The sequence below is a fragment of the Protopterus annectens genome, chromosome 14.part0 (assembly GCF_019279795.1).
Source record: "Protopterus annectens isolate FY-2018-M chromosome 14.part0, PAN1.0, whole genome shotgun sequence".
NCBI classification, from domain to species: Eukaryota; Metazoa; Chordata; order Ceratodontiformes; family Protopteridae; genus Protopterus; species Protopterus annectens.
The window spans coordinates 1,130,097,557-1,130,113,624 of NC_056748.1; the positions used below are offsets into that span (position 1 = coordinate 1,130,097,557).

A 16,068-nucleotide genomic window follows, 5' to 3' on the forward strand; every position below is an offset into this window, starting at 1 on the left:
GGAGGATGTAAGTTTACTCAGATTACTTCTACATATTTTGGTATAGATAGGGGAGGCATAGAGCAAGGTAGAGATGAGGTGGGTACGAGCAATAGTAACCCTGGCTGGAGGTGTAAGAAAGGGTTTTATTCTATAGAGGGAACCTAGTTTCTTGTTTACTATTTTTATGGTGTTATTAATATGAGGTTCAAAGGACAAGTTGTTATCTATTAGTACCCCGAGTAGTTTGGTGGTTGGTTCAGGAGATATTATAGTTCCATCATTTGAAGTAATAGTAAAGTTAAGTGGGGAGGTTCTGCGGGTGGGGGTAAATAGTAGCATTTTTGTTTGTTTGGGGTTAAGGATAAGACATCTGTGTAGGAGCCAGGTTTTCAACTGTACTAAAGGTCATTTGGGTTAGTGACTGAAGTTCTGATTGAGAAGCAGCAGCGCATATGAGTGTGGAGTCGTCAGCGTATTGGATACAGTCAGCTTGAGGAATTACAGAATGAAGGTCATTTGTAAAGATGGAGAAGAGTAATGGGCCTAATATAGATCCTTGCGGGACCCCTAGAGTGACTGGGACGTGGGAAGATAAAGTATTTTCCCATAGTACAGCCTGTTGCCTGTTATGTAGGTATGATTGGAACCACTGTATAGTATGGTTATCCAATGACAGGTTTTTGAGTGTGTCTATAAGGAGGTGGTGATTCACCATGTCAAATGCTTTGGACAGGTCAATAAAAACAGGTGAGGATAGAGTATCAATATTACGAATACTGTTAATATGGTTAGTGAAGGATAAGAGAGCAGAGCTGGTGCTATGAAATGGTCTAAAGCCATGTTGACAGGGTGCTAATAAACTGTGATCGATTAGGTAGATTAACAGTTGTATGTGTATACATTTCTCCATTATTTTTGCCAAAGGAGATAGAATAGCTATGGGCCTATAACTGGACAACTCTTTGGAGTTACCGCCCTTATGCAGGGGAATTATGTGAGAGACTTTCCAGATTAAGGGAATAGATTCTTCAGAAATAGTTCTGTTAATGAGGATGGATATGGGGTAGGCTATGACTTTAGCAGCTTTTTGCAGGTATTCTGCAGGTAATTTATCAGCAGAGAGAGTAGTGGGTTTAAGTTTCTGTATGAGGTTACAGATAAGTGAAGTGGGCACTGGCTGAAAATGAAATTGATGAGAATTATTGGTAAAGGTTGTGGCAGAGCCTGGGGTGCTAGGGAGATAGCTGGTTGGCTAGGGATTGTATGGTTTCAGTGAAAAAAGTATTAAATGAGTCAGCTATTTGGATGGGATTGTTGTGATCAGAGCCAGAGGGAGAGGGAGTACTTGAGCATCCAGGGTGTAGGAGGTTATTGATTCCTCACCAGAATTTTTGGGGATTATTTTGGTTGGTTTGTTGTAGTTGGTAGTTGTAGTTTCTTTTATCGGCTAATATGGCTTTTTTTGTTTCATTTCTTAGCTGTCTGAATTGCAGGTGGTCTGAGGAGCTTTTAGTTGAGTGCCATTTGGCCCATTGTTTATTTCTTTGGAGGATTTTTTGTTTGGTCGGTTTGGTGAGCCATGGTGCCGGTTTGATTCTAATTCTAACTTTGCGTAATGGGGCATGGCTGTCTAAAATGGTTAGAAATTTAGAGTTAAAGTATTTCATGGCATTATCTATTGGGAGGTATTTCAAGGGTGACCAGTCACAGGTGACTAGTTCAGCTTGAAAGTGAACAGTGTTAAAATTTTTGGTAGTGCGAATAGTTCTACAGATGGTAGAGTTTAGGATGACAGTTTTTGTTCTGATTAAATAGGTAAGCAAGTGATCACTTATGTCCTCAGGGAGGGTGCCTGTTTTATAGTTTAGTTGGGGGGTATTAGTGAGTATCCAGTCAAGGGTACTAGTTTTGTTGTTAGTTTTATTGGTGTGGGTTGGGGATGTTATAGTTTGGGTAAAACCATATAAGTTGATATGAGTAGAAGGCTGCTCAGATATACAGGAGTTCCAGTTAATGTTAAAATCTCCAAGTATAATGGTTTCTTGGGGGTAGTTACTTGAGAGCCAGCTGAGGATAGCCTCTAATGTGTTGATGTTATTGCCTGGGGGAAGATAGACACATGATAGATATATGGCTTTGCTTTTGTTAAGCTGAATCTTAGTTAGAAGAATTTCTGCATTGTTGCAAAGTGGAGGTTTGGAGTCTAACAAGGTAACTTGTAATCCATTCTTATAAAGTATGGCTACGCCGCCTCCTTTTTTAGTGTTACGGTCATGTCTTATGATATTATAGCCAGGGGGTAGAACTGCACTGTCTTGTATTGATGGATTAAGCCATGTTTCAGACAGACAGAGGATGTAAAAGGAATAAACATCAATAAGGGCATGCAGGTGAGCTATTTTGTTATTGATGCTAGGAATATTATGATGAGCTATCAGGAGAGAGTTGGGGGGCTTTATAAGTGTATGTGTGATTGAATTTGTTGGTGTATCAGGCTGTGTAGCTGTGATAGCGGTAGGACCTGGGTTAGGGTGTATATCACCATCTAACAAGGAGTGGACATGAACTTTTAAGATGAGTTGTAGAAGTTTAAAAATTAGGTTCTTATTTTTTCTAGCTAGTGGGTTACATTGAAAGATGTGATGGAGTCTATGAAATATGGCTGCTGAGTACTTAGCTGAGTTGGGGAGGTTGCTAACACTATGAGTGGAGCTGGGGGTAAGGACAGAGGTGTGTGTGATGTGGGTATGCAGTCCTAGGAATCTATGGTGTTCGTAGAGAGTAAGTAGATAGGGAATGATAAGTATAATTAGGAGTAATAATAAAGGTAAGGGTTTACAGGATCCTTGAACCATTTGTTTAGGTTAAGGTGGTTAAATGTAGGGATATTTGTGGATAGAGTGGTAGGGTAATGGATAAAGGTAAATGAGTGATGGTTCTTTAAGGGGAGGAGATAGGGGTAAAGTGAGAATATAATAGAGGTAATAGCACTTTAAGGGGAGGAGTTAGAGGTTGGTCCTAATGCATAGGGGTGTGGCAGTTAGAGTATAAGTTTAGGACCACTGGGTGCGGGTGGGATTTGGGGGCAGGGTAGGAGAGCGGAGTGAGCTCACAGGGCGAACAGAGCGGGATGAGCCACAGAGGAGTTCACCCTAGGAAAACAATCAGAGGAGCAGTAAGCAAAGGTAAGTAAAGCAGCAGAGGGTAAGGTGACACAATGCCTTGATAATAGAATATGCAGAGGGTTGACAGTGAAGAATATTAGAAGAAAGAAAGAATAGAGTGGGAGTATTAGCTCTTCCAGAATATTAGAATCCAAGAGCCTGTAAGTTACTTAAAATTGGAGTCAGAATGGTGGTCTAAAGGAAACTATTGCCCTCTAGTGGACAAAAGCTGTATAGCAGAGGCAATATATACTGAGAAAAGAGTGCAGGGCAGTAAGTATGCTATAGAGGATTGAAGAGGAAGAACAGTAAAAATACTTGTAGTCTAAGAAGGGGGAAGAGGTGACAGGTATGGGAGCAGATAGTAAAGGCTGCCGGCTGTCATGGCTGGTGAAAGTAAACTTACAACCTAGGATATCTCACACTAATTGTCTTAAGACTTTGGTTTAAAGTACGTACTTTACTTATAATTAAATTCCCTTGGGGACTGTAGCAGAGGGGAGAAAAGGTTCAGTTCCTTAGTTAGGGGAAACCGCAGTGTGTTGAGGAGAATAGTTGTTTTCAGCACGCAGGGCAAGTATATATATATATATATATATATATATATATATATATATATGTATATATATATATATACGTGTGTATATATATATATATATATATATATATATATATATACATATATATATATATATATATATATGTGTGTGTGTGTATATATGTATATATATATATATATATATATGTATATATATATATATATATATATGTGTGTGTGTATGTATATTTATGGGTGTGTGTGTGTGTGTGTTAGCGTGCATGTATATTTATGTATATGTATATATATGGAAATACTCCGTATAATCGAATGCTCATGTGTTTAATATCAGCAGAAGCGATTAAAACTCATTTGATTGCATCTGCCAGTGTTAAGTACATGCAAGATCATGCACAGTGGAGATGGTATATATATTTAGCAGGGAGTACAAGGGGCTTGCCCTAGCAAAAAATATAAGTGCTTTGTTTTTTCTGTGTTTTGGGTTTTGAACTTTTGGGATCAACTGCTAGCCATTTGAGATCTGTGAACTTCAGTGTTTACAAGTACACCCTTATACATATGTATATGGCATAATGGTTAAGGTCTTTGTCTCCCTTGAACAAGGTACAAGGTTTGATCCTGAGCTCCTGCCGATGCCTGTTTGGAGTTTGCATGTTCTTCTTGCGTCTCTGTGGGGTTCCCCCCACCTCTGAAGAACATGCTGAGTGTTTTCATCTCAAACTCACCAATGAATGGAGCTGTGGGCAGCAGTACAGACTTTGGGCATCTACTGTGGTGTGTAGGATCCTCAAGGTAGGAGAACACATATCACAGACTGCATGCCATGGTAGGGCTAACCACTCGACCTTGTAAAATATAGCTCTAGGTGATTTAGTCATGATTACTAATGTCATCAAAATGGACGTGTAGTTACTGGTGATAAGTAGGATGAGGACCCGGCCTACTTCGACCTATGCTAGGGACTCATGCCAGGAGTATGTGTCCCTATTGGCTGCTAGTGGTGCCCCTCCATAAGCCCAGCAGCCCTGGGCTAATGAGGGCAGGTCCCTATTGGCTAGTGTGTGCCCTCCATAAAGCCCAACAGCCCTGGGCTAATAAGCTACTGGCTAGCCGGTGCTTAGTTACCCAGCCTGGGTTAACTGGGATAGTTCTGTTGAGCAAAGGCTGGATGTAAAATCAATCAATCTGCCAAACATGAAATGAAAATTGCTGCACTCAGTGTAGATTCACTGACAAGACACAGTTTGGAAGTGGATGACATGATGGCATGGAGAAGGCATCCTATGTATCTAAAAGACATGATGGAAGGGCAGTGCAGCGAAGCCACTTGGCTTGGGATCCAGAGTCTACTACTCAGGAGGAGGGCAAGCTAGAAATGGTGTGGGAATTGTGGTGAAAGAGGTTTCAGGAGGCAGTGATGGATATCATCAAAATTTGTGGCAGACTTGTGGCAATCAAACTCCAGTGTAACGATAGGTCAGTATTCATAACCTCAGCCTATGCCCCACAGCAGGGTTATGCTAGAGAGGAAAAGGGTGCATTCTGACAGCATTTTCAGGACCTACTAGATAAAGCAGGGCAACATGAATTGGTGTTGATAATGGGTGACTTGAATGCACATATCGGGACAGACAGAACAGGATAGGAGGATTGCCTGGGTCCACATAGGTGGGGCAACAGTAATAAAGGAGGAGAAGCCATTCTAGACTTCTGTTTGTCAAATGGCTTGATAGTAGTCAACTCATGGTTCAGAAAGACAGAGTCACAAGATCACGTACAAGAGTAGCCAACATGCAACTCAGGTAGACTTCCTCCTAGTAAGGAAAAGGCACTGGGGTAGAATCCATGATTGCAAAATCATCCCCAGTGAAACAGTCAGCCCACAGCATAAACCACTGGTTGCCACAGTCATCTGCAAGCAATGGTCAGAAAAGGCTCTAAGGTCAACAGAGACCAGGCTGAGGACCTCGAACTTAACTGGACAGAAAGTACAACAGTTCAAGGAATTACTCACGACTCTTATATCCCAAGAAGAGGAGGAAATAGGTCGAATTGAAGAAGAATGGCAGTGCCTAAAAACAGCATGTGTTAGGACTAGAGAAAAGATATGTGGCCGAGCCAGGTATGGAAATAAAGTACATAAGGAAAGCTGGTGGTGGAACGCAGAAGTCCAGGAAGTCATCAAAAGAAAAAAGGAGTGCAGGAAGAAGTGGGAGACAGAAAAGACTGACCAGGCTAGGAAGGACTACTGGTTGGCTAACAAAGAAGCTAAGAAAGAAGGGACAGTCTACCAGCTTCTGGAAAGTCACTCAGTAGGTAGCACAAGGAAACTATATCAGGTTGAAATCTAAAGACAAAAAGATAAAGATAGACAGACACCCTTCATAAGGGATGCCAGCAATAACCAGCTCACCAGTCTACAGGACATCAAAGGCAGGTGGAAGGAGTATTTCCAGCAGCTTCTGAATGAAGTAAACCCCACAGAAGCTGTACTGCCCCAGAAACAGCCTATGATGAGAGAAGAAGAGGAGCCCACCCTAGAAGAAATAAGAACAGCACTAAGGAAGATGAAGTCAGGAAAAGCAGCAGGCTCAGATGAGGTCACTGCAGATATGATAAAGATGCTGGATAAGATAGAGGGGAAATGTCTCCTGAGGGTACTAATAGCAGTGTGGAGAAAAAGGCGTATCCCAGATGTCTGGAGAATAGGCTTACTTGTGCCAGTGTACAACAAGAAAAGGGGACATCCATAATTATAGGTAGTACAGAGGCATCAAGCTCCTGTCACATTGCATGAAAGTTCTGGAGAGAGTGATTGATTAATGGATATGCAAAGTAGTAGAATGTAAGATGGGAGATGAGTAGTTCAGATTGAGATCAGGGTGCAGCACAACTGACCCGATGTTTTCAGTGAGATAGATAGTTGAGAAGAACCTAGAGATGAGAAGAGAGTCCAACTGGACATTCCTAGACCTAGAGAAAGCATATGACAAGGTCCCAAGAAAGCTGATTTGGGCAGTACTGTGGTGGTTCAAAGTCCCAGAAACATTGGTAGAGTTAGTGCAGGCTATGTACAAGGACCCAATGACTCAGGTCTCTAACCAACAACAACCATTATGACTCTGTCATAGTTCTTTTCGGTGTGAATTACCTGAGATGTACCTCACTTGACTATATGAACAAAGACATGGTTGAGGTCTCTGAGTATGTGATCCAAGCAGGTATGTCCCTGACCTTGAGCAGCATATTTCCCTTACCTAGAATGATGCCACAGTATAAAAAAAATGATTGATTTCAATAATTGGCTTAGTTTTTGGTGTCATTCAAAGGGAATCCAGTTCCTGTCAGCCTGGGAAGCTATGGTTGATAAACCTCACTGCTTTGCCAGAGGTGGTTTGCACCAGAAACCACTAGGTTTTTTGGCTGGTGGCAAAGGCTCTTGCCTCCCCCATAGTGCCTTTTTTAGGCAAGGTCTTGAAAACATTACCAATGTGAAATTAGTCAACCAGAACAAAATAAGAATCATGCTGTTAACTGCTAGGAGCTTAAACCAGAAACTGCACTCCCTGGAAGCACTTCTATCACTAGAAGATGCAGATGCCTGTGCAGTCACAGACACCTGGTTTAAGGCCTCTGAGTGTACCTTGGCCTTGCAAGGCTACAATGCATTCCACACCTTTAGACCAAAATGAGCGTGTGAAAACCAAAGGTGTCTGTGTTTCTTTCTATAGTGGAGATAAATTCACCTTTCATCTAGTTAGACTGGGTAACTCAATGGAGTTACTCCAATGGGTAAGACCCCCTTTCAAGTCATAGCAAGTTATAGAGCCCCGTAAATGGGTCATGATGCCCAAGAAGCCTACTTGACCAAACTGGACACAATCCAAATTTTACCGAGCACACTGGTTATGGGGGATTCCAGTTATCCCACCATCAACTGGCATAAATTTGGTAGCTCCAACTCTCTAGCACAAAAGTTCCTTGTCTTTGTTAATTCAAATGCCCTGGAACAAACAGTTCATACCCAGGCAAGAGTATTAAACATTCTAGATCTGGTCCTCACTAACATGACAAACAGATGCACTGTCGTGACTATCGGACTCTTATTTGTTAAATCTGACCACAAAACAATCACCTTTGAGCTGGCACTAACACCAGAACTCACATAGGCTGAAATCAGACTAAAAAGCTTCACAAAGGTAAACTATACCCTCCTAAGCAAATGTTTAAATGCATTCCAAGCCCCACCCCAAGCTGGAAATGGTAACTATGCCAAAGCTTACACTGAAACCCTGTACAATCACATAAACTCGGCTAAACCAGAAAGAATCAAAGTAGAGCCCCAAGTAAAACAAGCTGCCATGGTGGACATCCAGCCACAACAAACTTTACAATAAATGCAAAAAGCTGCTGTTCAAGAAAACAAAGGCAAAGCCCCAACAATGGAAAAGCACATTCCTTAGCCTCAACCAGCAAATAAGACCACTTGTCAAATCCTCTAAGGGCTCCTTTGAGAGAAATTTAGCAAATACAGCCAAGGATAACCATAAGGCCTTTTAGAACTATGTACTTAGCCTGAAAGGTGTGTCCCAACTAGTGACCATTGGTATCACACACACTGACCCCACAGAGATAGCAAACCTGCTAGCAGATAGGTTTGCCAACAATTTCACTCCCTTATCCCCTTCTAACTTATGAAAAATCTTCCCCCAAACGTCTCCCCACCCTACATATCTTAAGAGAAGGCCTTCAAAGCCTTGTCCAAGGCAAAAAACACAGCCTCTATGGGAGCAGACAACATCCCAGGATGTCTTCTAAACAGGCTAAAACATGAACTAGCATCACCATTAAGTACCCTTTTCAATCACAGCCTAACCACTGGCTTTGTTCCTGTGGAAGTGAGAACATCAACAGTTATTCCCCTCCACAAAGGTGGCCTAGCAACAGACCCAGGGAATTACAGACCCATAAGCCAGATCAGCCTCATCTGTAAGGCCATGGAATGTACCATTATGGACCTCAGAAATAAAGACGTAGGTGACCTCCAAACACTGGATCCTACCCAATTTAGCTTCATCAAGGGCATATCCTGCTGGTTAAATGTGGTGGACTTCTTTGGAAATGTGACCAAGGCCATTGACAAGGGCAAATCTGTTCACACAGCATACCTCAACCTGGCAAATGTTTTCAACACAATCCCACATTCAGGCATTACCAATAAACTTAACAAACTGAATGTAAACCCCTTCATTGTAAAATATGTTGCCAGCTGGCTCACAAACTAGACACACACTCTCAAAGTGGGTAACTCCACATCAACCAGCAAACCTATTACCAGCAGGGTACCACAAAGGTCTTTAACAGAACCAGGCAACCTTGGAATGAGTGCTATTTTCAAAATATATAAAAAGTATGTTTTATCCTCCAGACAAACTTTAATTGCTAGCCCTTGTTTAATTTCTATTTTTAAGTAAAGCACTCCATCACAGACGTTAAGTTTGCCCCTCCCCATACTGTACTTCCTAACAGCAGTCTGCCTTTGCAAGCTGTTTCAACTATTTGTAAGCCCAGCTGTTTTTCTAGTATTACTAAACCCTTTCTCCTATAACTTGTGGTCTTTCTAAATCCCACATACTCCTGGTTACAAGTGTTTATTTTAGTTCAAAGAAAGGTATGCAAAGCAAGTAAGTCCAAAGTACCTACTGATTTTCTTATTTCAGAATATTTGCTGCCCCCCCCATTCTGTACTTCTAACTGCAATCTGTCTTTAGATGCTGTACTATTTGTATGCTCTGCTGTTTCTCTACTTCTACTAAACCTTTTCTCTTATAAATTCTTGTCTTCCTAATTTCCACATAACTCCTTGATAAAATTGTTTTATTTTATTTCAATAAGACAGGTATGCAAAACAAGCAAGTCAGAGTACCTACTGCCTTTTCTTATTGTTTCTGAAGACTTGCATATCTGTGAAATCAGGGCCAGCCCTTTTCATCATATTATTGCTATCCACCACTTTTCTGGTCTGTTCTGGTCCTCACCCCAAGAACAATTGCAGCCTAATCAGGGCCAGCCTTTTCCATTATATTATTGGTTATCCAGCACATCTTCTGGTCTATTCTGTCCTCCCCTCCCCCACATGGCCTATTACAGCATAACATAGCTTTCTTAAGCTACAGGGGCCATTTTTAAATGCTCTTGGTGTAGCTGCTTGTCTCTTTGGATGGAGGGCTCATACCTAAGGTTATTTTTCATATTTGTTTCTTTTCATTTGTAAAATGTATTAAAGTTGTTTTACACCATTGTAAAGTGTAATGAAGCTAGACATGTATTTTTATGGAGGACAGTATTTTCAGTAACTCTGTGTGTTTGAAACTGTTTATTTAGCCATTGTATTAGTAGGCTCAGATACTGTAGAGTATAGACTTGTTAGAGCTTTACTTGTGTAGAGCATTTATTGTTAGAATATTACTTCTTTGCTGCTCACTTTATTGCATTTTTAGAAATGCCTAGTTATTGGTGTGTACATTCCCTCACCTATTGGTTTAGAATGTGTTATACCAATTAATTGGTATCAGTATTCCTATATATCTGCAACTGCATTAATCTGTTCATAGGTTCATACTAGGCTATCTGCCCTAGGGCATTTATAAGCCTAGCCAGAGTGTGTTTGGCTTTCGCCACCCATTTTAAATTCATTTTGCTATTCCCTTTTTTGAAGTTAGTATACTTGCCTCTGTCTAACAGTGACACAGAAGTGATACCCGGGGTAAACCTACGATCCCCATCCACTCATCAAGATTCCTCTTGAAGAGAGTCAATGAGGGACTCTGCCTAACCTGGACTGGGATTTTATTCCAGAGTGAAGGGAGACTCTGGGTTATGAATCTGTCCCTCCAGCATGTCCTATTTATTTCAGTGCTGAGGTTCAAGTCTCTCGAGCACGTAGCTCGATGGGATTTGGATTTTCTGAGGTGCAGCATGTCCATTAATTCCGGGTTGGACATGGCTTTATACGTCAGGCACAGATCGCCTCTGAGCAGGCGGTATGCCATTGAGTAGAGCTGGAGTTTTTTTAGCATATGGCATCTGTTTGAGCCCTTTGATCCTCTTGGTGAGGTACTTTTGGGGTCTTTCAGTTGCTGCAGGTGTCTGGTAAGGTACATCCCAAAAGGGGCATTGTACTCAATTATGGGCCTGATGAGGGATGAGTAAAGAGGCACGATGACCACCCCTGATCTAGATGTGAATCCCTTCATGATTAGGTGGGCTATATAAAATGTTTTTCTAACCACTTTGGCCACGTGGTTGCCAAATGAGAGATTGCTATCAACTTGGGTCCCCAATTACTTCTTCCATACTTAATGGATTACCACCTATGTGGTAATTTGTGGGCACTTTGTTTTTGCCAAAGGGGATGACTATACACTTTTTGGCGTTTAGCTTGAGGCCATGGCTCTGGCACCAGTTGTCTGTTTCTATGAGGCCCTTTTGGAGGATGCTTGTGTTGGCTGGAGAGTCGATTATAGCGCCCAGTTTGCAGTCATCTGCGAACTTGGTCAGCCACAGTCCTTCCGTGTTGGCCTGTACCTCCGAGAAATATATACTGAACAGGAGATGTCCCAGGACTTAGCCTTGTGGGATGCCACTTGTAACTGGTTTGGAGTCTGACATGGCTCCAGCAATTCTAACCATGTGGGTTCTGTCCTTGAGCCAGTTTGCAACCCATCTAGTGACATAGGGGTTTATATTTAAGCTGGTGAGCTTATCTATAATGCCCGAGTGAGGTATTGTATCGAAGGCTTTGCGAGGTCCAGGTAGGCTGTGTGGACCACCTTCCCTCATCAATGGCCTTGGTGACTGTTTCAAAGAAATCGACCAGGTTTAAGAGGCAGGATCTGCCCTTAACAAAGCCGAACTGGGTAGGATCCAGTGTCTGTAGGTCCCCAATATCTTTATTTATGAGGTCCATGATGATCCTTTCCATAGCTTTGCAGACCAAACTAGTCAGGCTTATGGGGCGATAGTTTCCAGGATCCGTTGAGGCACCACCTTTGTGGAGAGGGACCACTGTTGCTGTACGCCACTCTTTGGGTACATATCTTGTGGTAAGGCTGAGATTGAACAGTAGTTTTATGTTTGGGTTTAGCTCTTCTGGGAGATCATGTAGGATGCAGCCTGGGGCACAGTCTGGTCCTATTGATGCTGTGTTTTTTGCTTTGGAGAGGGCAGCTCTTACCTGAGCATCTGAGATGTCAGGGGGGGCAGCACTCTGCTGGGATAGATATTTGCCCTTTTGGTGGGAGAAGTTTGCGCTGAACCTGTCAGCTAGGATGTTGGCAATGTCTGTGGGTTCGGTGTATTTTTTGTCATTTTGGACTAATTCTGAGCATATCTGGGAATTCCCACCCAGGTTCCTAACATAACTAAAGAAAGCCTTGTGATTATCCTTAGTGTCCTCTGCAATTTTTCTCTCAAAGCTGGCCTTCGACTTTGAGTGCCCGTAGTTTTTTGCTAATACTGATCAAAGATGCCTTCCCTTTTTGGGATTTTGCTCTATCATGTAGTAGCTTCCTTCTTCTATTGTATAGTTTGTTTATGGCTGGAGTCCACCAGACAGGACGTCTGCCTTTGGAGGATTGGGTCTTGGTTTTATATGGGATTGCATGATCCATGCAATCCTGAGGGTGTTCATAGAATGCGTTTATAAAGGATTTTGCGGTCTGGGCCATATTTTCCACAGGCCCAGGGGCTTTGAAGGATTCCACCTTGGTTTTGAGGAGTGTGAAATTTGCTTTAGAGAAGTTTTTCACTGTGGCTTTCTGGGCAGGGGGTGGGGTCGGGATGTGTATATCCAGTGAGATTAGTTTATGGTCTGATCTTAACCAGTGAGGGATACACTTCTGGTCTGGAGCATAGAGTTCCCATGTTGGTGATCAGGTTCAGTATGTTTTCCCCTGTTGTGGGAGTGGTAACAAGTTGTTCCATAGCATTTGAGTTTATAAATTCTAGGAACCTTTGAGCTAGGGTGTTGGAGCTAGAGTAATGCTCCCAGTCTGTTTGGGTAGTTGAAGTTGCCCAATATAATGGTGTTTGGAGAGACCTTCATATATTCCAGTGTTCTCAGGAAGGCTGAGTGGGTTCCTGGGTTTGGGAGGGTGGTCTGTAGCAAGGCTATAAACTGGAAGGCAGTGTTACCCACTGTTAATTGCACATGGATAGTCTCTGATGCTTCGTGCTGTGCCACCAACCTGGAGGTGTGGGTATCTTTGACGAATATTGATACTCCCCCCTCCTTTTCTGGTTTGGTCCAAGTTTTGGGGCCAAAAAACATGGTATGAGGTATAACCTGGTAGTGCTGGGGTGCTCTCGGGAGCCTTGAACCAGGTTTCTGTTACTGCACAGATATCGATGTTCTCCATGCTAAGGAGAGAGTGCATGCATCTTGAGGTTTAGACTTCTGGCATTGAGTAGCATTACTCTTAGTTTCTTATCCCTTGTGATACCTATGGAGGTGGGTTTGTCTTTTGAGCCTTGCCTAAAAAAGGCACTATGGGGGTAGCAAGAGCCTTTGCCAATATCCGAAAGCCCAGGGGTGACAGGTGCAAGCCGTCACTAGCGAAGCATCGTGGCCTGTCGAGCATGTCATCCCAGGCTGACAGGCATTGGATCCCCTTTGAATGACACCAATACTTAAGCCAATTGTTGAAATTGATCATCTTGTCTTCATATTGTGGCATCATTCTTGGTGAGGGTAAGATGCTACTCAAGGTCAGGGTCATACTGGCCTGGGCCACATGCTCAGAGAGCTCCTCTGTCTCTCTTCATGTAGCCCAGGGAGGTACGTCTCAGGTCATTCACACCAGCATGGACAATGACTGAGTCATATTTGTACTTGCCTTGGAGTGACCTGAGTGCTTGTGTTATGTGGCGGATCCTAGCGCCCGACATGCAGCTCACCGTGACCTTCTCCTTGTTCAGCCTGGTGAGCGGGACGTCGGTGTGCCTGATGATAGTCACCTATTACAAGTGTATTGGGTGTGTTGTTTAGCCTAAAGGGCTGTGACTGTTAGGCACACTGGCTTTGTGAGCTATGTGTTGCATGTGTTTTGTTTTGCGGTAGCGGTTGCTTGGGTGTTTGCTTTGGAGGTCTCTGTTGCTTAGGCAGATTTTTATTTAGAGCCTCCGAGTATGTTTTTGTGTGTTTGTGTTTGGTTTGCTGTCGTGGTAGGTCTATGTGAGACTGGAATTGTAGTGAGTGTGGTTTCCTTCTCCTCCTGACAGGTTTCGCCAGTACTGAGTTGAGAGAGCTTAGCCTCCAGTTTGGCTATATGGTTGCATCTCTCACATGTGTTGGAATTTGTTGGGAGGAGGAGAGGGTTGTCTGTGTACATGAGGCAGTTGTAACATTGCCTCAAGATTCCCAGATTCACCATCTGGACCGGAGAGGAGATTGACAACTGACCTTTGGACATGCTAGAATAGTATTGGGAATTCCTTTGTAATTGAAAAAAAGGGCCAATGGGGAACAAGGTACTCAAGGGGAGTTTGTGAGGGTGTAGTGCTTTTAATTTTTTAGTGCTGACTTATATAATTGCTTTAGTGAACAAGTGCCAGGTAACTTAAATGCAAAAATGACAAACAGTAACTTTCTTTCAAGTGAAACAAGGAAATAAGTACAGTAAGCAATGCAGATGTTACTAGGGATCCACAGAAGCACTGAAAAGCCGCATTTTAGGTGGAATTAGCTTTTCAGGGAAATAAGCAAACAAGCATACAAACAAAGCTAGATTCAGCAGGCCTGGATCTAGTCTATGCTACAGCAAACAAGGTGTACCAATTCCAGTGAGAAACAGTTCAAATATGCAGGCACTGTAAGCCTTTAACCAGAAATTCCCAGCTCAGAAGGGCAGAGTCCAGCCTCTCCTCCCACAAGAGTGCAGACCACTTTTCACATTATCACAAACTGAGGTATTTATCTGTGTATAGATTACCTAGTTTTTCTTTTCTTTTCACTCCTCTGTTATCAACTTTGTTTTTTGCATTTTTTTTTTTAACAGATGCTGTATTTTGTATTAATATTGATTATTTTTCTTCCCAGCTTCTCCTTTTAATTCTACTTTCTCTGGATCCCCAAAAAGCCAAGTTTGATCTATTGGCCTGCAGTGCTCTTTAACAGAACCAGGCAACATTGGAATGAGTGCTATTTTCAAAATATACAAAAAGTATGTTTTATCCTCCAGATGAACTTTAATTGCTAGGCCTTGTTTAATTTCTATTTTTAAGTAAAGCACTCCATCACAGACATTAGTTTGCCCCTCCCCATACTGTACTTTCTAACAGGAGTCTCCCTTTGCAAGCTGTTTCAACTATTTGTAAGCCCTGCTGTTTTCTAGTATTACTAAACCCTTTCTCCTATAACTTGTGGTCTTTCTAAATCCCACATACTCCTGGTTACAAGTGTTTATTTTATTTCAAAGAAAGGTATGCAAAACAAGTAGTACCTACTGATTTTCTTTCAGAATATTTGCCCCCCCCCCAATTCTGTACTTCTAGCTGCAGTCTGTCTTTAGATGCTGTACTGTTTGTATGCTCTGCTGTTTTTCTACTTCTACTAAACCTTTTCTAAATTCTTGTCTTCCTAATTTCCACATAACTCCTTGATAAAATTGGTTTATTTTATTTCAATAAGACAGGTATGCAAAACAAGCAAGTCAGAGTACCTACTGCCTTTTCTTATTGTTTCTGTAGACTTGCATATCTGTGAAATCAGGCCAGCCCTTTTCATCATACTATTGCTATCCACCACTTTTCTGGTCTATTCTGATCCTCCCCACAAGAACAATTGCAGCCTAATCAGGACCAGCCCTTTTCATTATAACCTATAAACCTACTGATAGTCTTCCTTCATCTATTGCCCGCTACACCCCCAGTGGTCCTACCTTTATTACAAACAGTAACCCCTCTCACCCTTCAACCTATAAAATCACCTCACCTATACTTCCTCCTACAACTTCTCACTACTATCCCTCCTACTCAGCTAATATGTACAAGCACACCATACCTATAGTCACTGCATGTACACTCCTTGCATACATCACATCTTACCAAACCTCCACCATTCCTGCACTCAACCACTACCACTGTACCACCACACACACCACCACTCATATCCCACCTCTACTCTACTCTCTCATCAGGTCAACAACCTTCCCAATACACCCTCTATATAGACTACAGACCACAATACCTAAACTAAAAACAACCCCTCAACCTAACATAACCCTACCACCATAACTATTGCCCACAGAACACAATCAAAAAACTTCCCTTAAAAGCAAGCATATACAGAAATTGATAAAACTA

At 42.2% G+C, this 16,068-nt stretch overlaps 1 protein-coding gene across 2 annotated transcripts in view; it reads left to right on the plus strand.

Moving 5' to 3' along the window:
• The window catches only part of LOC122789450 (heparan sulfate glucosamine 3-O-sulfotransferase 1-like), a 960,978-nt gene that overhangs the window by 873,066 nt on the left and 71,844 nt on the right, over window positions 1–16,068 (plus strand). The window contains exon 1 of one of the 2 annotated variants that reach the window (XM_044056914.1): window positions 9,900–9,945. The exons of the other annotated variant lie outside the window; for it this stretch is intronic. The gene's annotated coding sequence lies outside the window, so the exon portion shown is untranslated. Of the gene's footprint in view, window positions 1–9,899; window positions 9,946–16,068 lie in introns of those variants that run through there. 2 annotated transcript variants of the gene reach the window in all.